The following is a 22,706-nucleotide window of genomic DNA, read 5'->3' as shown; positions in this document are numbered from 1 at the left end:
CTCACGCAGACACACTAAAATGACAGAAACTGTTCTGCCTTTAATGTTAAAACGGAGTCAGACAAAGATGGAGAGACTCAAGAAGAAGTGACAACATGTAGAATGCAACAGGACGTCTCTGAATGGTTAGTTGATGAATTTATGTTGCTGATGTGGAGTTATCTTCAATTAGGATATTCTGTCATGGTAATCTATGAATCGCACATATAGGAACTGTTGTGAGATGCACACAGAGTAACTTTCTATTGCATGTGAAAAGATGGATGCTAAAGTTTGAGCTGACTCACAAATGTGCTGGACTACAACAACTTTTCCTCTTCTCAACATGGACTGTGTTCCCGGGGGCGGGGTTTATGCACATTTTAGACTTGCTGAGGTCCCTAACCCGGGAGGAATGTCGTGTAGTCCTTACCAGCCGCTTTGTTCTAGTCCTTTTCTTTAAAAGCAAATAACTTCCTTTGCTTTGAACTTTGAGCATTGTAACTTTGCAGATGTTGTTTATGCTCAAACAGCAACATTTCACACTAACTAAAGTTAGAAAAGTGAAATCATACTTTACCACGCCTTAAAAGAAATCAAATTACAAATATGAAATTAATTTTAATATGATTTTAAAAGTGCAAACTGGGATTTTACAGATTTAAAAATGTATTGTAAATCCACTATAAAGAGTAGTCAAAATAGTGAGATATATTTTCAGACAAATAAAGAGCGGAAATGCTTTAAAACTGGAGCATTTTTTATTATCTAAAAACAGGGGAACAGAGGATAAGTTCCTCTAATTGAAGAATTCCATTTTTTTATTTCCCCTTAGAATGGTTAGAAGAAACATCTGAGAGAAGCGCATGTTTATAGTTAAAGTATGTTTCATTTGAGTTAAGTCTCCTGAATTGTGAGCAATACAATTTTCCTCTGAGGACTTCACAATAGATTTAAACTTCAGTTTGAGTGTTTTTTAGCATGTTTGTGTGTTTTCTCATTGCGGTTGAACAATCTTAATGGAGAGGGACATAGAGGACAGAGATTTTCCTAATATTATTTCTCAGTTCCCTAGTTTTATCCTCTGTGCTTTAATACCTCTCTGTACCCATCATTCCATCCTCAGATCTGATAGAGAGATGCATCTAATGCGCTTCAAAGGCGTATGTTTTCGCAAAGCAACATCAAAAACAAGATTGTCATAGCTTGCAGCTGTATAAAAGACCTCCCACAGTCATCATGACTTGAGATTTTCATAGGCCGGGGCCGATTCCAGCAAGGCAGGGGAGAGCTGTTTTTCCCCAGAGGGAAGTGAATGTGAAAAAAGAGGTTGTGGGTACTGTGCTGAAAAACACACAGCGCTTCACTCGCACACGAACTGCATCATGCAGTTCCAGATAAAGTTATTTTCATAATGTCATATATATGTAGACATGATTGTAGATCCCCTAAAAGAGAGAAAAATGAATTAGACATAATCAAACATAAACAAACATATACTGTAGGAATAATGTTAAATCCATGTACACTCACAGACAAAAACATAGGACTTCAGTCAACACACAGTTTAATTCCTGAATGAATCAGTGTTTTTTTATTTTTATAATAGGCCTATATTGAGTGAATGATTCAATTATTCACTCAAAGAAAATCATGCATGCATCAATGCATGCAAAGTGAGATATTTCAAGCCTTTATTTGTTATAATTTCGATGATTATGGCTTACAGCTATGAAAACCTTTTTCACAATATTCTAATTTTGAATTTGGTGTTTTCATAAGCTGTAAACCCTAATCATCCACATTATAACAAATAAAGGCTTGAAATATCTCACTTTGCTTGTAATGAGTCTATATAATATATTAGTTTCACCTTTAAGTTGAAATTAACTTTTGCACGATATTACAATTTTTAGAGTTTCACCTAGAATAAAAGGATGAATGTAATCCATACTACAGTCGTCATGCTGTCATGTAACCTACAGTATAAGTTGCGTCTCTTTACTGCCATTCACAATGGCCTCATGGGATAGTAAAGTGTCCATTGGGATGTGCACTTTGGTATCTCACTGGAAGCTTATCCATGTTATCCAACTGTTAAATGAATTCAGACATACTTTTTCACATACTTTTTCGCCTACTATAAAGTAGGGAAGTACGTATATTGCATTCAGTCACTTGATTTGTTTTTGATTAAATCAGTGTTTTGAACAAATCGGTTGAATTAATGATTCAATTGCTACTCATAGTCTCTCGATGCCACATACTGGCATAAAATCCCACTACTAAAACAGATAATTGTTATTATTTATTACTATTAATTATTTATTATTATTATTATCATTATTAAAGTAACATCCAAAATATTTGATTAGATGAGCAGATCATTGTTGACCCAGTGCTCCACTGTAGGGTTCAGGTCAGGCCTGTCTCTAATCACAGCCGTGATGAAGTGAAGCACAAAACTGAGCAGCTGCTTTTCCTAAACTCACCACAGGCCTTTTCCAGTCAGTTAACTAACATACATTCACACACATGGGCACACACACAAATACACTCCAACAATTACATTCATCCATGCACGTATTCACTTATACAGATGTGTATGCATGCAAACAAACATATCATGTGTATAGAACCAAAATTCATCTTACTCATCTTCCTTCTTCAAGCAGGGTTTTGCAGCAGATGTGACCATTGAAGCACACACAACACACACACACACACGCACGCACGCACGCACGCACGCACGCACGCACGCACGCACGCACGCACGCACGCATTTACTTTCCCAGTGTGAATGTGTAGGCGGCACATTTCCATTGTTAGACTGTATTTTACTCTCTAGAGAGAGAATGAGAGCATACACACAAATTGTTGTATGCAGAGCAACGTCTCACGATTCAGAAAAAAATTTCCCTTATTATTCCCTCTGTCTTCGTTTTCCTCTCTTTAACTTCATCTTCCCACCTCTCATTTATGTTGTGTCAAGGTGCATATTTTATAACAGGAGGTTTACTCAGGCTTTCTGCATTCGAAGCAGTTCAGTACGTGGGTGTCCAACCCCGTGGCAGCTATAGCTGGTATGATGTATGAAAGCACACTATGAGTCACTGTACAAATGTCTATCTCCCCCTCTTTCTCCACGCATTTGGGAATGAAAACGTGACAGCTCCTATTGCGAACATCATGCCTTTCCGTCACATTTCTTCCATGACAGATATGTCCTATTAACATCTTGAATGATTGCTGATTCTAAGTAACTAAATGACTCGCTGTTGGTGGAAGATCTGTTATTTATCAATAGCACACACAGTACCATCTCAGTTGGTAGTATTATAGGTGTCAACTATAGGTAGGAACTACAATTTTACATTTTCTGAAGATGCCTATATATGCATTGATAGGTTGTTGCTAATTGGATGTAACTGCATTGTTAGGTGGTTGGTATTCTGGTGGCTACTAGGGCATCGCTAGGCAATTACAATGATGTTCTGCAGTGTTACTGTAGGTTATTGATATGGTTGCTATGTTCTCAATGGTTATTCGGTGTTTGGTAGGGTGGTAGGTCTGGGTGATATGAAGAATATTAAGAATGTTAAGTATGAGAAATACTGTAATAATAGTGATGTTTGCCTTAACAAGCATCACCAACTAAAGACCCCCATGACACTCTCCTCACACTTCTCAAGTACTGACAGTAATCCACACTTTCTTCATAAGAGTATATGACTATGTCTCTTACAGGCAATTCCTGAAGGTAACTCAAGGCTTATCTCCAAATGCTCCATTATCCAGCCCCCTGATATTTCTTCTCAGAGACTGGTCTCCCTAGAGGGTCTCGCTGAAATCCAGGACTCTTACTGGAGGCTCGAAGCAAGCCCAGAAAGATGTGGGTAAATTTGGAGAGCCCACAGGTTAATAGAGATTAGTAGAGCAGATGTTTTGCCAAGATAAGGAACTCCCAGGTCTCTCCACACTCCCACCCCCCTCACACACATAGACGTACCAAGGAGATAATACACATTAATAGAGTTAGTTGAGGTTTAACTCCCAGACCTCCTCCGGCTGGCTCCCTCATGGAACCTGTGACTAAACAGATTTGCATCAATAGTGCATCATTATTGCTGAGATCCCCCGGCCCAGAACTCAAGTTCCCTTACCACACCACAATAAAACCACCCAACACATTCTCACTCAGCTCTGTTCATAGGATTACACTACACACAAACCAACTTACACAAACAAGCTTCCAAGGTCTCCATTTTACAACACCCACAATCAAACACTTGGCAAGCAAGTAAAAACCAGCAAACGCTGTCACACCCACAGCGGCAATTCACGCACAGCCTCACCCAAGTTCCTCATATTCTCCTCTCATCCATACGGTAAAAAATTATGTGAAAATCTTTTTCTCCAACAGAGTTTATACTGTCTCAGACATATATTCAAATAGTGCTTCAAAGTTCAACATACTTCATTTGTCCATTTGCTGCCACTATGTCTGTCACACAATGCAGCTCAAATGTTCTTCCGTCATGCGCACCATCTGCCTGCACTAATTGGTGGGTCCACAATGAAGATAGAAAGTGTCAATAAAAACAACAGAAGATGAATGTGAAAACAACAAAAATAGATATGCGAGGATGTCAAAAGCTACTGTACTTGCAAGAGTATAAAAATGATGCAACTCTGCAGGTTTCTTGACAGGTGACTGCATGATTGAGTTGACAAATAAAATCTGATTCAGGGTTCAGTCGATTAAAGAATAATGTCAAACATGATACAAAAGGAGCAGTTTTTCAAGAAAAAAGGGGGGTTCCACCACCCCTAACTGGCTTGTTAGTTATCACAGCCTTCTTATAGAGTAAGCAATTACTGAACTCTATTCTCAGACAGAGAGGATTAAGAATGTGTAAGCATGAGATAAACACATAAATAGTAATACACTATGCAACACTTACAAGCCTAAACTGTAGACAGACTCTCACACAAAGACTCAGCAGCAGTCTGAGATGCTGTGGGGAGACTAGAGATGATATTGGTGCAGTAACATTAATCCCATCTGTATTCTCACAGGCCAGCTCCAGAAGTCAATACAGTGAGGAAACTGAATACTACTAAACTGCATACAGCAGAATCTACAACAGGAGAATCATTGAATACACTATTCAAAGGTCAGTCACAATAAGTGCTTACAAGAATTAACTGTGTGAAATAAATGGCAACAAAATCTGAAATTCTTTGGGCGACCATGTCTATGTCTTACCCCTTCCCCTTAGTTTTGCACGTTCACGTGAGAGTAAGGGCTATCCCAATTCTCGTTTTGATCGAAGGGTAGGGCTTGGAGCACACACTCCGGCAATACCTTCAAAAAAAAAAAATCCTATCGTCACCAGCGCACAATGAATTCTGGGGTAGGGTAGGCTGTGAAGGATCCATCTGTTGTATCCTTTATTGCCCAGGAAAGGAAGGATGTATTTCAAGGCCGGCATTTGAAGGAGCACTTCGAATAAGGGCAGCATTAGTCACGCCGCTGTGACGCAATCGATCTTCGAATGTGGCCTTCGAAGGGTTTAGCCTCTGAATTGGGAGCTACCATCTGACCTTATGTGTGTGTGTGTGTGCTCCAACAATTCTGTAAGACAAAGACTCAAAGCTAACAATACAAGTCCATCTCATCTGCTGATGATCTCAAGTATCATCTCATGTTTATGCATTGTGTTCCTGCCATATCTGCAAGTACCTGTTTCATTTTTGCTCATTGCGTCCAAGCCTGATTGAGAGAACAATATCCACACAACTTATGTCCATTATGTGTGACATAATTCTGTGGAAATAAAATGTATTTGTTCACAGTATTACTGAGAAGTATTTAAAATGTTTATATAGTTTTCATACATTTTCTAAATGATTAAAGGGATAGTTCACTGCCACTCACCCTCATGTAACTTCAAACCGAACAACTTTTTGTTTTATAGAAAACAATAAAAGATTTGAAGAATAATCACACTGCTATATTTCAGACAATGCAAGTGGATATAGAGTCCAGGAACTGTCACATTAATAAAAGGGCAAAATAAGACAAAAGACAAGAAAAAATAATCATAAACGTGCTCATTGAACCCTACAGTCTTAAAAAAATAAAGGTTCTCCTATTGCATCGCTACAAAACAAATCTTTTTAGAACCTTTATCTTTAAGAGTGTATTTGCACTAATTTCCAAGTCATCTGAATTCACAAGATAGTTTTGTGTGCTCTGAAAATCTTGCTTTATTTTCATCTCTGACATTCTGCTATATATAACTCCTTGAGTGTTTCACAGAAGAAAGACAGTCATACGAGTTTGAAATTACACGAGGGTGAGTAAATTATGAGAGAAGTGTTTTAATTTTTGGATGAACAATCCCTTCAAGAATTGAATGAGAATGTATTTGCATATAACAAAATACGGTGTCATACCCTGAACTCCATATTTGTGCTCTAAGTGAGGCTGAAATGTATGAATGATGAGGTCTGTCGTTTTTGATCTGTGAGCGTGTGGCATCTGAGAGAAGATTCTGTCAGCACTCAGGTGTTACGATGCTGACAGCCCTCATTATCCGCACTAATGTGTGTCTGATCTCAGCAGTGTTGCGTGGGAAGACGTATAGCCAGTACAGTGAGGTCTAATTTGAGATGGTCAATCTGTCACAACAAAATGTGCTGGCACACAGGCATTCGTCCACCTGTAAAAGCATGTGGCACACACAAAGACACACATATGCAAATACTGTTTTAAACATTTGCCTTGGAGCAGTCCAATAATAATTACATATTTGAAACAAGTGCCTATGTGAGAATATGCATTATGAGAATACAGATTGCCTCGGGGGCCTGATTTTGCAGAGTTAGATGGTTGCTATGTGTCATGGTGTGGTGCAGGCAGAAGAGGAAGAGGAGTCCAAAGTTCCAATGCAAAAGTTTTACTAACAAATATAATCTTTACAGGTACAGACAGGCAGGCAGGGTGAACACACACACTAAATACAAAGTAGAACGAACAAGGACTGACTGAACTGAAGGAACTAAATACAAACACTGATAAACATGATTAACTGAAAACAGTTTTTTGGTGTACTCGGTGGTTGCTATGGTGTTGCTAAGCAGTTGCTATGGTTTTTCATCATTATAGGGCATTTTTAAAGGGCTAGTTCACCCAAAAATGACTCTAATCACTGTCTTCCGGTAACGGCCATACGCGAGTTGAGTTCTGGCAGAAGTGTGACCTCTGACCTGACGTATGACATAGGATGTAGGAGTAGCGTAAGCTTAGGTGAAAGTAGTTGCCTCTCATGGTTTTTGGGTGAACTAACCCTTTAAGGCTATTGTAGACTGTTGCTCAGGTGTCCTGGGTGGGCTTAGTCAAGAGAGCCAACCTCAAAGTCTCTAGAGTCCGTCCTTCAAAGTATGTCTATGGATTTTTTTCCCTCTCATCTGATAACTTAATAGATTAGTGTCTATTCACTAACCCTAAGGCTTTCACTAGCGTACGACCAATTGCTAAAGTGATGCTTGCCTAAGCACGGCCTGATACTAAAATTAACATAGAAACTGAGAAAACATCATAGAAACTGAGAAAAGTTCACAGTCATGGCTAATCGTTCAGCCACACTATTAGTGTCCTTCCTGTTTCACTTATTCAGACTAGAACTCTGAGTCTGTACTAGATGTTCTCCTGCTCTCATCGGGAACATCAAGGCGCTGTCCTTTCAGAACCATTGATTCCCTCCCTACCTCTGCTCATTCTCTCTCTCATTCTTCACAGAGCGGCGGTCCCCCTGCCTGCCTCTGAGAGCTGGTACAGCCCCTTCTCCCGCTCTTTCTCAATGCATTTTGCCCTTATATGGAGAGAGTGAGAGTGGCGAGAGGGATGAGCAAGAGTGTAGCTGGACCGTACTATCTGCTCACGTTTTAAGGGGGTGTTTAGAGGAGTAAGGGGATGTGGAGAGGGCAAGTGATGGATATAGTGTGAATAACGGCACCTCTTTGAGTGGCCCCGAATAAAAGGACAAAATAGGTTTAGGAGCAGGGGGGAGGGGGGGGGGGGGGTGTGATTAATATGCCTATGGATTTCTCTGTGGGATGATAGCATGTTACAGCATGTTTGTGAGGGTTATTTTCAGATGACTGTGGCGTCAGTCCTGTACTGAGGATCATTCATTGAGTGGGATCATTTGAAGACTTTTCTTTGTGTTTCTCACCACCCCCACAAAAGCACAAACCAAATGTCATTGCAGGCGTCATAGATAAAATACATCACATGAAGACAGGTGCAGACTTAAATGTATCACAAAAGCCCTTGGCAAGGATAAAACCAGAAGAATCCAAGGTCACAAAACCCTGCATCAATCAAGCATGCTGTCAGTTTTCAGGTATAGAGATCTGGTGATAATGCCGGTAGAATGCTAGCAATGATTTCACATGCATTTAAAGCCTTAAAGTGGGCTCTAGCATCTTACATGAGATTTTTTTCGGTTGGCTGGACATTTATGGACTACTTTATTTTTGTCCACAGCTCAAGGCAACTGTATGGGATGACACAATCGACCCAAAAAATAATAGACCTGGTATGAATTATGGACGGCTCAGCTTTGAACTGCATGGAAATGTTGCTCAAATAAAAATATTTCAGCAATTAGAGGTTGGGCTTTTCTGATGAACTTGTGTTCCCCAAATTAATCTAAAAGCCATTCACCCTCGATGAATAGACCTGGGATGGCTGACATGGGATGATGTCAGCATTAACTTTAATTTTGCTTTACCTACATTTCGCTGGTTAACATCTTCTCAGTGCAGGTCCATTTCTGCTGGGCTATGCTGGGTTATGCTGGTCTTCAGAAGGGCCCCTAAAAGATTTACTTAAAAGGCACATTTCCCCCCAAAACATTATAATTCTGTCATCATTTACTCACCCTTATGTCGTTACAAACCATAATTTTGTTCATCTTCAAAACACAATAAAAAACACAATCAAAATCTTCTGAAGAGACACAATAACTTTATGACAAACAGATTTAATTTGGGCTTTTATTCTCATATAAATATTGATCGATGCACATAAAAGGACCCCCTCAAATATCGTCAATGGAAATCTTCATTTGTGATGAACCAAAGTTTGGAACAACGATGAGTTTTTGAATTTGGATGAATTTTTGGGTGAACTAATCCTGTTATTCAATAAAAAATAGCACTCCAAAGAACTCAAAGTAGGATTTAAAATTTAAAAAGCCTTAAGTCGTGGCTTATAGAGATACAAAAAAAACACATACTGACATGTTGCCAAAAAGCCTTCTAAGTTGTGTTATTGTTTTAGGATTTAATGGCATAAAGGGAAATCTGTTTTACAATACTATCAAGAAATGTCAGTGTCGTGCTGCTTAGCACTACTGTCCACCTACAAATATACACTTCCACCCATTAAAAACCCACTGAACTTATGGTATTAAATACTTCAGAACTTCAAAATTAGTTTGCTTGATTTAAGTAGCGCCCTATGTAGAACATTACAGCAATTTTTTGTTATCGCATTTTGCAACTGGATCATTAGCATTAAGAGTTAAAGGATAATAACGGCATCAGTTTTGGCCTGATGGTGGCTGCTTGTACTGTTCAGTGTTGGAGTGGTGAATGCCAGAGCGCTATGATTTCCTGCAAAGGTCAAACTCGACTAAATGCTAATTAGCTTGAGTCACCACATCCATTCATAGACCTGAATGCATTATGCTACGTATGTAAACGTTGCAGGTCGCACTTCCACATTCATTACCATCAACAATCTCTAATTTCAAGCACGGAATTATTCTTGAACTGTCAGGCATGAGAAAAGGATCCCAAACTAATTTGTCTCAGTCAAATGAATCTTGTAATTGGTTCCCTCTTTAAATAGTGACATAGACATGCATACTCTCCCACACATACACACTGAATACATCTCAATGCATGTTTGTATCACATGCTGTACTTTGTTTCACAGAGTGGTTGGAGTTCAAGAATACAGCTGTTCCCTTGGATTCAACATGTCTGGAGATGTTCACCAAACCAACACTAACAGGCAGGCTGGCAAACAGCCGTCTTCACTAGAGCAGTTCCACCCGCCATTGGAAGATTTAGGTCACTGGGCTAATATTCGCATAATAAACAGAAGAGGAAGTGGAGTTTACTGAATGAGGGGGTGTTGAAGCGGGGCTGGGGTGGGGGGTGGTGAGGGGGGGTTGATTGGGAGACGGTTGTTACTTCAGATTTCAGATATAAAGGCATGATGCAATAGTAAATAGTTGGATTGTAATGAGCTGTCGACCTCAGAAATAAGGTATTATTCTGAAACCTTTCAAAGAGAAAATACTATTCAAAATATTGGGGCCAGTAAGTTTATTTTTTTAAGAAAAAAAAAAAGGAACTAATACTTTTATTCAGCAAGGACCCATTAAATTGATCAATAGTGACAGTAAAGACAACAGACAGTATACAGTATATCAAAATGTTTCTATTCCGAATAAAAGCTGTTCTTTTGAACTTTCTATTACCAAAGAAGATTGATAATAATAAGAAATATTTCTTGAGCATCAAATCAGCATATTTAAATGATTTCTGAAAGATCATGTGCCACTGAAGACTGAAATGATGATGCTGAAAATTCCTCTTTGTCATGAGGAATTATCATTCCAGATAATCATATTAAATATTACAAGATCAAATTTAACATTATTAAAAGTAAAAATGAAATATTTAATATTAACATTTAAATTAGCACAAGAAACTATTTAAAAAAAACCTTACCTAAAAACCTTACCGACCCCAAACTTTTGAAAGGTAGCATGTCTTACCACAAATTGACAGTAAATAAAAGACGGGAAAACATAGATTTTAAAAAATTGTGACATGACCTTATGATCTTATGTCAAAATAAATATAGCATGAATTCGATGTATAGTATGCACTCCAGGTGGCTAGGTGGCAATGTGAAGCACTGCCACACAACAACACCAAGTCCGCGCGCCTGCATTCCTTCTACTTCTTTCCCTAGTAGACTTTTGCGTTTTTACCCTTTAGACGGAAACGCGACGGTGGAGCGTTTTTAAGATTTCCACTCTGGAGGGTGGTTTCACTTTTTTACGTTTTAAGCCCCCAAAACGCCGTCGCCGTGTAAACAGGGCCTTAAACAAGAGTGATTATTTGTTAAAGATATATTAAATAAGTATATTATATGAATATTTTGATTCTGTCTTGTCACAGCTTGTTTTTATAAAGCCCATTTCTCATTTCCTATCATTCACAGGCAGTATTGTCTCACCTCCAAAGTTTGAATATGTCATAAGAAAACATAAAAGAGCGGAAATAAAGATATGAGAGTATGGTCGCTCTGTTCAGGAAATTGTCAGGTGAAATCTCACCACTCATTTAATGTCACAATAACATTTCCCACACACCACCTCAGCACATCTCAGTCACCAGACAATAAGCAGGTCTGTTTATGACATCAGCAGGAAGAGACTCTGCTGATTTAGCGCCACTGTGGCTGTAACTGCTAATAAAAGTGGTAGAACGCAAAAAATCTCATGGACTTACATTGAAGAAGAGACCAGAGTCATATATAGAGACCAGAACATCACAGAGCCTGCAGAACCTGATTTCACTAAGTGCAACATGTTCCTGGATCAACATCTTTATTGATCCTGGAACAACATGCCAATCAACCAATCAGATTTGAGGGACAAGTTTACAGTTTATGTCAAGTTTAGGCTTACAACCATGGTTAGGTGCTTCTTCATCAGTGTTATTCACCTATCATTTCCCTCTGACTTTAGGGATAATTTATGGGTAGGGTTAGGTTTACAGGTAGGGATCGGGTTAGGACTAAATTTTCGAACAGGAATGTTGTTCCAGGATCAACCAATTATATTGACAGATGAACAACTCTAACTTTGCAAAATCAGGACGTGCCACAGAGGCTATAGGCATAATAACAGTCTAGCAACCCTCCACAACCAAATAGCAATGCTCTATCAACCACACAAAAACCACATACAATACCATAGCAACGCCCTAGCAACCACCCAGAATACCCTAGAACAAAGACTATAGAATTACTCAAGACGCGTCACTCGTATTGTTTTGAATAGGCAAAAGTGCAATGCTCAATATGGTGGTATAAGTCCCGCCTTCTAAATAAGAGCCAATCGCCAATTGGTAAAGTCATTGTGTCACTGCAACTGCCGTTAGAAGCTCAGGAGTCAGTCAGACGTGCACTTCCACTGCGCATGCACATTAGCTTGATCCAGGCTGAAAAATTTTGTTTTCTGTCATGATGCGAGCATTTAACAACAAAATGTATGAGAAAGTTGTTGTCAGATTTCATTGGTGATTTCAAATATGAAGTTTAATCGTAAACTTGGCGAACTGTTTTGGAGAATTTGATGTTTCCCTTATTCAAAAAGATAGGAGCTGCACTTGCATGTCCGAGAGGCGTTTCAAAGATGGCCGCCGAGTGAAATTATTTGTTTTATTAAAGGGACTTTGTCTAGAATCAGGTGTCTTTTGCACATGCGTCTAAAATAAATCATGATTACATTTTCAAAATTAAGCATTGGTATCTAAGTTAGCTGTGAATGCATTCACAACCAGGAATTCAAGTATAAATAAAAAGAAACAGCTTGACTATGACAAGAGAACTGCACATTAACACAGAAAGAATATGTGTCTGAAAGTGAAACCTCACAACATCCTCTTATTGAGAAGAGCAGCCTGACAGGAAGGCTTATATCTATAATTAGATATACATTTGTCTGACTCTTTTTTTAATGCACTACCATTACTGGTGGAGGCTCACACTAGGGGTAAGCATGTCTAAAAGCATTTTCACACTCACACACAATGCACTCCTCCACACACTCTTGTTCTTCTCAATTTTGACAAAACATTTTGTTGTACTTTTCCACAAAGCATGAGTCACCCACTGACGTATCTGAACACTATGCCGTCTTCTGACAGAACCTGAATATTTTGATGAAATGAAAGTTAACTCCGTTAAACTGGAATTTTTTTAATCAGAAAAAGAAAAACACCTGAGTTTTTAGTCTGTTAGCTCAAGGGCCACGGCGTTTGAGGGGTAAGGCGGCCCGGTCATTCTCAGCCTGGCGGCAGCGAAGCATGTGTATCGGTGGAGCGAAGCATGTGTAAGCTTGGAATCGGTGTGTGCGTTCACACACATCCCGCACGTGACATCGATGGGACGTGTAATGTCTCTGCAGCCTCTTAAGTTTGCTTGATCTGCAATTTATCTCTTGAGTAACCACATTCGTGCATTTTTTTCTGATTCAATCATAAACTAGCGCATCGTGAACCGTTCCACTAACGAGCGATCTCAGCTTCAGCGTCATCGCTGCGACAGACCCCTTATGGCATTGGTCATGCCTTTGGTTCACACAGTGCGAGTTCTGGGACTGATCCCAACAATGTTACTAGGTCCCGGGATCGTGTTTGCGTTCACACGTAAGGTACTCTGGCAATTCCACGGCAATTTTCTGGGATCAACGCTATATGTGAAAGGGGCTCAAATGATGTACGCTCAATGGCTAGAGAATACCCATAGTGCGAGTCGAATGGATTCCCGCGCATCGTGGGTCGAATGAATTCCCGCGTCTCGGCAGAAGATGGTGCCCGCAGCTGAATCAACAACAACAACAAAAAAATACTCCAATAATCTTTGTTTTACCTACAACTACAACAAAAATTTTTTTTTTTTTTTTACAGAGTACTGTAAACCCAGTATCCAGGTTTGCTTGAATGAATTTAATATGTATTTTACATCCGAGAACATCTTTATACCTTCCCTGATGCGCCAACATCAGTCCTGTGCTCTGCATCGCTGAATGTCTTTATGTAGCCTATACAACAGTGGTTTGAATCGTGTGACGACCACAAACAATAGCTATTCTGGCCACTTAGACGTGCCTCATTTCACCTTCCCCATAAGCACAGCGACTCATCACCTTATCGGAGGGGACACGTCCATGTCACCCACCAACACAAACACACACACCTGCTGTTGTAGCCTGAAGGAGAAGGGTTAATTCCCCCCACCCTTATATACACAAACAAACAACACTCGTGCAAACCATCCGCTTGCATACCCCCCCCCCCCCCAGCAGTCAGTTGTTAGTTAGGGGGAGGGGGTGTGAAGGGGAGAGGCTAGCGGAGGTCTTTGTGAGAGAGAGAGAGAGAGAGAGAGAGAGAGAGAGAGAGAGAGAGAGAGAGAGAGGAACAGAGCGTTCTATTTCTCATAGATGAGCAGCTGCTAGGCAGGACTGTCTTGAAAGCAGAGAGACAGTGAGAGAGACCATTTGGTGCCTGAACGCGAGCGAGGGAGGGGGAGAGAGAGACGTACACACTCAGCGTGAGCTTGTGGTTTAAGCAGACACTAGCCGTGCGTTTAGGGAAACCCACAGTCTCAGCTCCCTGGGATACAGGAGTTTCTGGCCCTGCTCTTTTTCCCCTTTTCATTCTTTTATTTTACTCCCTCCATCCTTTCTCTTCTTCCTTTTGCCTACGGAGAGCGCTGGACCACCGTTTTCTCCCTGAAACACGCCGAGCCGGTAAGAGGGCACGCTAACTATTTCTGTTTCCAGCTTTTTGTGTGTGTGTCAGTATCTTTTTCTGCTTCATTCATCCTCATTGCTTGGGTAGAGAGAGATGCTGTTGATGTGCTAGCATGATACCTAGGTGATGCTGTACCGGCATCCATCACAGCCGGCTTATACTGGGACTGGGTGCGGAAGAAGGAGGGATTGGAGGAGAGGGAAGGGAAGAGGGTGTTCTACTTTTTCAGCCCCACGATCGGTCAACTGGGGCTTGTCCTCTTTCACTGCAGCACATGGCAGAATGCGCACACAAACACACAACACTCCAGTTGTATTACATGTACGTGTCCTGTAAAACCAACCGTCTGCTTTAGTAAGGCTAATTAACGCACCTATTAGTCTAATCAATACTCAACCTCTGATATTAACCAAAGCCAGTGGTGCATAAGGATGTGTTATGGGTAAATAGTTTTGGATGTTCTCGTTGATCAACCCTTTTGTGGACATAGAAGCGTTTTCCCTTCAGGCAGAGTGATCTTCATAGAAATGGCATTTTATTCCTCGGTGACATATGCAGAGGCATTTGTTGTAAACGATAAACCACACAGGGCTAATTAGGTTGCATGCGGTTGTATGTGTGCAGCTTGTGCATTGTTATAGCTAAAAACATGTAGCATGTGAATGGCTCAGAGAAATTAATGAAATCATGAATGGAGAGATGAACCACTCCTTTTTTCGATTAGTTCTCGTTTTCATGAGCGGGATATGAGAGAGGAAATTCACACCTCTGAGGGGGGGAAGAAAGAGGTAGATGTATGAATGAAGCCCTAGAATATGGAGTCTGGTCATACATGTCCGGAAATGAATGCGTTTTCGATTGTAAAAGACCCCTGACATGTCAGGGGAAAAAATCAGGTTGGGTGGATACAAGATCTGTAATTTAGTGAATATTTATTTGCAAGGGTAAAGAACAGCTTTAGTTTTCAATCATTATACAAAATCATTGTTTTTTGCACAATTACACACACACAAAAACCTCTGTGTCAATTAAAGAACTTGAATTATACAAAATTAGATGTGTAATCTACTCAAAATGAGCCTGATCACTTAAAATGCACAAAAATGCAGTTGACAGCAAAATATAATGCATATGTGCATATTGCGTAGGTATGTATTTTATGAATACTTGAAATGCTTTTTAAACCAAAAAAGTTCAGAATTGTATCATTAAATCACTATAAGCCTCATTAGTTTGTGTCAGTACCGCATACACATCAAGATGTCAGTTTAGCAAAAATATGTGCTTTACCCTTATATGAAATCAATCTGAGGCTGAAAATGTTTTTACTTGTCTGTTGCTAGGACACTCCCTTTGAACATTTTATACGAGGCCTCTGATTGGCTGCAGCCAATGATGCAAGTTTCTCACCCCAAATCTTTCCCCTTCGCCCATGGAAACATGCCTGTCTGCATTTCTTCCATATCTCCATGTCATAGATCGTCTGAACCATGTCTCCATCCTGCATCTCTCTATCCCTTCTTTGTTTCAATCAGGCTATGGATAGAGGGATGCTACAGTGCTGATCCTTTTCTCTTTGTTGTTTTCTTATTTCCGACAATTATATATATATAAAAAAATCTGCTGGCTGTAAGAAAGTAAAGCATTAAAGCTCAATACAGTAGCAGTTCATTCTCAGCGTTCTGCGCCTGTGCTGGTGGCAAAGACTCTGACCCCCACCTTCACATGAGCATTATATATGCTGTACTGTAAGTGGGTCAGTGTAGAATATGTGGCATGACATGTGTGTCTCAGGCAAGTGGCCTGAAGCTGGACAGTCATAGAGCGTGGGAATCAAGAGAGAAGGGGGCTGAATTGTCTTTGCTAACCTTGCCACAAGGTCCCACCATCTACACTGCAGCTTGACCCATGCGTTCATTATAATGCTTATGTATCAAGCTCGGAGGCTGAATATCGTGCAGAATACCAATAACTTAATTTTGTCTAACAATCTTTTGTATCAGACCTAAACTGAAACCTTTTGAAAAATTTGTATTACTGACATTATTAAGTGTAGCTTCAACTATCTAGCTTCACTTACCAAACAGAATAGAAAAAATGACTTCCTTTTGTAATAGGGACAGTTCGTCCAAAAATTGTTTATTCTTGATACCATTTATATAATTTACCCTCGTGTTGTTCCAAATCTGTATAACTTTCTTCAAACTTCAAAACACAAGATTTTTTTGAAGAATGTCGGGGTTCAAGCAACAGCGGAATCCCATTGACTTGCATTGTATGGACAAAAAAACAGACGTTGTGCATCTGTATATGTGGAGTCATGTATGATTTATAAGGAACACCTTGCTGAGCGATTTTTAGCTTAGTGCCATTTATCTCCATGAAGATGCTGACATCTTTCATGAGAGGCCTAATGGATTAACTTTGAAACCGCAATAAAACACAAGGCTAATTTTAAACAACCTGATAATAAATCGAACTAAATCCTTTGTGCAATCAAAACGCTGGATTAATGTCTACACGGCTAACTTCAGTTCAAAATACATTTCAAATAAAAAGACGAGGGATTACAGAGCCATTCTGAAGTGTAAAGGCACACATATTATTTTTGTATGAGTTTTTTTTATTTTTTTATCCCTGTCTGATCCCCTCTTTTAAAGTCCTACTATACTTTCACTTTAATGACTTTAACGACTTACAGGAATATCACAAATTTTGCCAATGGATCTTATGGCAAATTAATGAAGTTTCAAAAGGAAGCTTAAAAATTTGTCTCGCTAAACGAGGTCAGGCTCTTTATCAAACTTTCTTTTAACGCTTATAATTAATTGAAAGAATTTGCAACTTCATTTACCCTCAATGTGTTCAACTGGAAGGAACGTAATTGTGATTGATTTTGCCATTTTCGAGATCGGTGTCTCGCTTCAAGTGCATGTTGGCACTAACCCTTCAAATAAATGAAGCTCCAATATGTACATCACTCAGAACAGCTGCCACAGGAAATGGTTACAGATACTATATTAGTTCATGAAGACCTAAATGTCCACATTTTGATTTCCTCTGGCCTGAGGTGAGAGCAAAGGCTGAGACAGCGCTATGTGAGATGGTACGTCTATCTGCACCCATTGCATATAGGCCAGACACTTTACACTGATGCAGACTCAGAAATCTCTTTCAGAAGGACAATAATGTATCTAGATGACATAAGATAGTTTCAGGACCTTTTTATGCTTCTGCATGCATTTTATGATCAGTGCATCACCACCTTAGGGAATACGAGAGTTGCAGAGGTATGTCTAAACTCAGTGTCATTGTCCTGATGTCTAGCATGCTGTTATGGAAACAGCTTGCATACATTTTAATACTTAAATGATTACGTGATTCAAATATCTAGCTTCACTTACCAAACAGTATAGCAATGACTTTCCTTAAATTCTGGTTCACACTATTGGGGCAGTGAGAACAAGACTGCTGTACAAGACGGAGGCTTTTGTTTTTTGTAGACTGGCTCTGAGGGGCCGAGGCAAAGTGAGTGATGGTAGAGCTGATAGCCGGTTTCTCATCTCCTCTTATCTGTCTATCTGCCCTGCAAAATTCGAGCAGCGAGAAAATGGAAGTTGCTGCCAGACATCCCACCAAAAGCTTTAATGAGCAATCAGAAGCTTGAGGAGCAAGTTAACACAAACCCAAATATCCTCGCTCCGAGTTTTTAAACTGGGTCATATTGAAATTTCCATTAGTTATGGGCATCAGAGGCCTCATTGTTGTCACGCTGTGCATACAAAATTTGTAATGGTTAATAATTATTTAATGGACCTGACCTAACACAGAACTATCAATGAAAAGTTTTATTTTTTTATGTGTATTAACGTTAAAACATTAACATTAATAAAATACTGTAACAAATAATTTAAGTATAAGAAAAAGTATTTTATTTAAACTGATTTAAAACGAATACAAAGTAAAGTAACAAAAAATATTAATAATTATTGCGAAAGGTTTGATTTTAAGAACTTCTTAACGTTTATAAAAAAATTGTGATGATCGCAACTTGTTCACCAGTATAAATCTGCATCTTAAAGCAAAGTCATCTGATAATCACTGCTTTTTGATTCATATTTTGAATATTGCAAAGACATTTTGATCAGGATAATTGTGGTTAACCCTGCTAAACGTGTTTGTTTTGGATGCTAATCTTCGGATTGCTAGTGTGCTGATGTCCCAGCAAGACTACTTTGGTCCACCAACTAGACCAACCAGCATAAACCAGCTTGGACCTTAGTAAATTCATGTTGGTCTTTTCTAAATGGTTCTGAACTAAGACATCAGACGTGATGGGTGCTTTATTCCAAGGAGATTGCAAGTGTTCTTACTATATTTAGCGCCTGGTTTTGCTCCCTGACCTTGAGCAGGTGTGTTCCACAAGGGGAGTGAAGAAGGCAAGAGAAATGGGTAAAACAGACACAAACTGGCAGGTTTGCTTGATGTGCTGCCAGAATGGCTCAGTCACACCAACAGCAGTGACGATGTGTAAGGGTCTTTTGTTTAAACGTCACAAAGGGTGAAGACATTGATATCACAATACATGGAGCACGTGCCAGTGTTAAAATGCGTGGGTCGTTCTCTTAATGATACTTTCCAATGTTTTGCTGACAAACTTGCTACTAAAAACATAATAGCCATACTCTCAGGAGATGTTCTGTATCGTTCAAAAACGAGATAAAAATGAGCCTGAGGATAGAATTTGGTTACGGATCTGGATATTGCCACTGTATTTCTATTAAGAGGACAACGAAGCAAAACAGTGAAATCAAAAATCCATTTATCCACTTCTGACTGTTCGTTTGATGTTAGCTCATTGTTTTGCATTGTGTTTTGCTAATAAGGCTCTAAAAATGCAATTCATTGGAAAATTCCAAAATCTAAAGATTAATTTGGCTCTATTATTAATTCCAGTCATCAAAAGGAATGAGCAAAAAGATTCTCTACTATCAAGACTTTTGTCTCCTGTCAAGCCCTTGAGCAAAGGCACACAATGCTAATTTGCAATTGCCCTCCGTGCTATTCTCCGGTCTCAGCCTTTTTTCTTCCAGCGCCGTGGATGGAGAGAGCGTGGGGGAGGGGTGGCGGTGGAGAATCGTTCCCTTCTTTCTCTCTCCTCTTTCCAGTTCCTGTACCAGCATGTTTTGCTGTTCTCCAATATTGGCGTAGGTGACAAGGGGCCGATGATGGCCGAGCATCCTCAACCCTGTCAGCTGTAGCATTGGATTTCCAATCATTCGCTTCATTCGGCCCTGCCGCTGCCATCTCCCATCAAGCCCAGAGGCGAGCTCACTGTCAATACCGATTTCTCTTTGAGGACCCGCCGTGCTAGGCTAATGCTATCTCCATACGCTGTAAGAGCTATAATAATGCCCATTAAAAAGTTGGACATGTCATAGACAGGAAGTGAGAGGGATAGGCAGAGTGAAAAAGGAGAAATCATCATTACTATTATTCCCTGACTTCCCTTGTGAAAAAGAAGTACACTTTAGTATACAGTACCTTTTTTTTTTAAACTTATTGCGGAAGTAATACACTTTCTAGTATATACTTGAGTGCAAACTTAATTCAATGTTTTCAAACACTTAATTGCATGTTAATTGTTATTAGCTGGACCATTTCTTACCCACTTGTTGAAGTACATCTTTACATGTAATTTCATTATTATTCTATTGTCTTTGAATTATGGTTAAAGTGGACTGCTCAAAAGGGTGAATTTAGGTAAATTGCGCCGTTTTCACATTCCTGTCAAAAAAGTAGTACAATTTTACAGAATTGAACAAAACCTGACAATAAATTGAAAGAGCTTTTTGTGATTTGTTCATTTCTTTTCATTACCAGACACTTTCATTATTCTTTGAAAGTGCTTCTGTTTTAAGTATATTAATGAGTCATTTTTGATAATGGCAGGTAGAATACTGTGGGCTAGTTTCTCCCATACCCATATAGTATAATAACTTTATGAATTTAAATCATAAATAAATGATGACCCCCTCTAAAGGCACATTCCGATCAAACAGATGGCTCAGCAAGGTTGATAATGTGTACGCTTGTAGGCTTTTACTCTAGTTTGACTCTGATTTACAAACAGCATTTTCACATATTTAACACCAAGCCTGATTGTTTGTTGCGACAATATTCTGAATAGAAAAATTGGTTTCTGCCTACAGTATTTTATGTACAGATGCGCAAATTAAACCTTTAGGGTTTACACAGCTTATCACTGGGGCAGTACCCTTAAAGGGACAACTTTGTACCTTATTTACCTCTATAAGTTTCATAGTAGTACCTTAAGGGAACATATTACATCCCCTAAAATGTACTGACATGAGCATTTAAGGGGAAGATAAGGTACTACCCCAATGAAAAGCTGTAGTATACCTGAAGGTAAAACATTTTTTGTGACAATGTAGAGCAGACTGTTTGAAATCTGAACAACCAATGAGATTTCCAGTCCGTTGGTGAGCCTAAAGCTTCTGCTTCAAAAACTGAAAATAAAGGTGACATTAGTGCAAATGGAACTATAAATGGGCTAAAACAACTTTAAGAGCCTTGTGTAAAGACTGAATGCAGAAGAGAACATCTGCTCCAGTTTCCTCGGAGAGCTCTTTATTGTAATGCAAGTCCTTTAGATTAAGTCCTTTTGAAGTTACTTTGACCTGACACGGCATTGTTAGGATGTCGCTGGCAAAGGTCAGAGTTCATTAAGAAATTCTTGACCTTGTGTTTTGTTCACTGTGACATGTATATCAGTCAAGACCTAGTACAAATCATTACAACTTTATCCTCTTACTTTTAAACACTCTTTTTCTTCTGGGGGTGGACAGGTTTGATCTATGCACTAGGTATGGCCTCAAAGACATTTCTTGGTCCCAGGTGACCCTGGATGACCCCGTCCTCATACGGTCATTAAGTCTGAAGTCCCCCAATGCTGAAGTGAATTTAATTGCAGGTCATATACCGCTGGACTATATTGAAATTCCACAGCATGCATCCAACACGGTTATAAAGATTACTAGGTACTTTATAGAAAAACAAATGGTTATACGCCACCATTTATCAGTTGAATGATATTGTATATATTTTCATAATCAGTGTGTTTTATTTTTTAAGGTAAAGCATAATTTCATTGCTTGAGTCAATGACACAAGACACAATGTTTCCACTTTCTGGGAAAATTAATCTACAAACTGCTTGTATATCTCTGCATATTAAGCTAGCATCGAAAAAAAGTATTTTAACAACTTTAAATTTCACTCTTCACTTTTAAACAGTAAGTGTGGTAAATTATCTCCACATGTTATTGTAGAAGTATCAGATCAGTCATAAAGCCACTGCAGTGAGCAGATAGCTTTGTGTGCTGCGTGATGCACAATGTGCTGCACACTGCCTCAGATTTATGAGAGACATTGCCGCATAATGCATTGAGCTACCCATTTACGTGGCTCCTCATTTGGAGGGTTATACTGGGGTGGGCGAGTGTGTTTGCTGGATGTAATTATAGGTTGGTGGCCGGCCGTGCCACTCAAGAAATGAATCAGATTGTGACCTGTCAAATATATATAGGCCTATCCCTCCCCAGAGGTTTATCACTGTATTGTCTGCCAGAGTGACTGCTTTAAAACAAACCTCATATACATGTATGTAAGCACAGCCATAACCTCAGACCCACAAACGACTTTGCCATATTGTTCACATTCTGAGCCTTTTCTCTGAGTTCAACTAATCTGTCTTTGTTTTGTGTTGTTTCTCTCAGGTAGTGGAGGCTGATGCTGTGATACTGCAGGAGAAACATACAGGCTCTTGTTTGATGCAGTGAAGTGCTCTGTGAGGAAAATCGCAAGCAAAGGTATGGACCAAAAACAATGCGGCCACATTCGCCAAGCCATATGGAAGCATGTGTGATAGAAGGCACAAAAAGCCTCAGAAGTGTCAGAAAGCAACTGTATTCTGTCTGCCCACTTTGTGATGGTGCAGATTTTTCTTATCGGTTTCAGCACAAACAGCAGATTCACAACTCCAATCAAAAATAGCCTACGAACAGATGC

The 22,706-nt window shown here is 39.5% G+C and overlaps 1 protein-coding gene across 3 annotated transcripts in view; it reads left to right on the top strand.

The window, feature by feature from the left end:
- The window catches only part of fam49al (family with sequence similarity 49 member A, like), a 41,236-nt gene continuing 18,530 nt past the window's right edge, over window positions 1–22,706 (top strand). Inside the window, exons 1-3 of one of the 3 annotated variants that reach the window (XM_079589924.1) lie at window positions 1–125; window positions 5,059–5,156; window positions 22,415–22,507. The gene's annotated coding sequence lies outside the window, so the exon portion shown is untranslated. Of the gene's footprint in view, window positions 126–5,058; window positions 5,157–14,237; window positions 14,613–22,414; window positions 22,508–22,706 lie in introns of those variants that run through there. The other 2 variants (XM_079589927.1, XM_079589925.1) reach the window with 2 other exon arrangements.

The sequence above is a fragment of the Phoxinus phoxinus genome, assembly GCF_949152265.1.
Source record: "Phoxinus phoxinus genome assembly, chromosome: 19".
In the NCBI taxonomy this organism is placed as follows: domain Eukaryota; kingdom Metazoa; phylum Chordata; class Actinopteri; order Cypriniformes; family Leuciscidae; genus Phoxinus; species Phoxinus phoxinus.
Note: the sequence above shows the minus strand (reverse complement) of the source record. Positions and strands in the feature narration are given on the sequence as shown.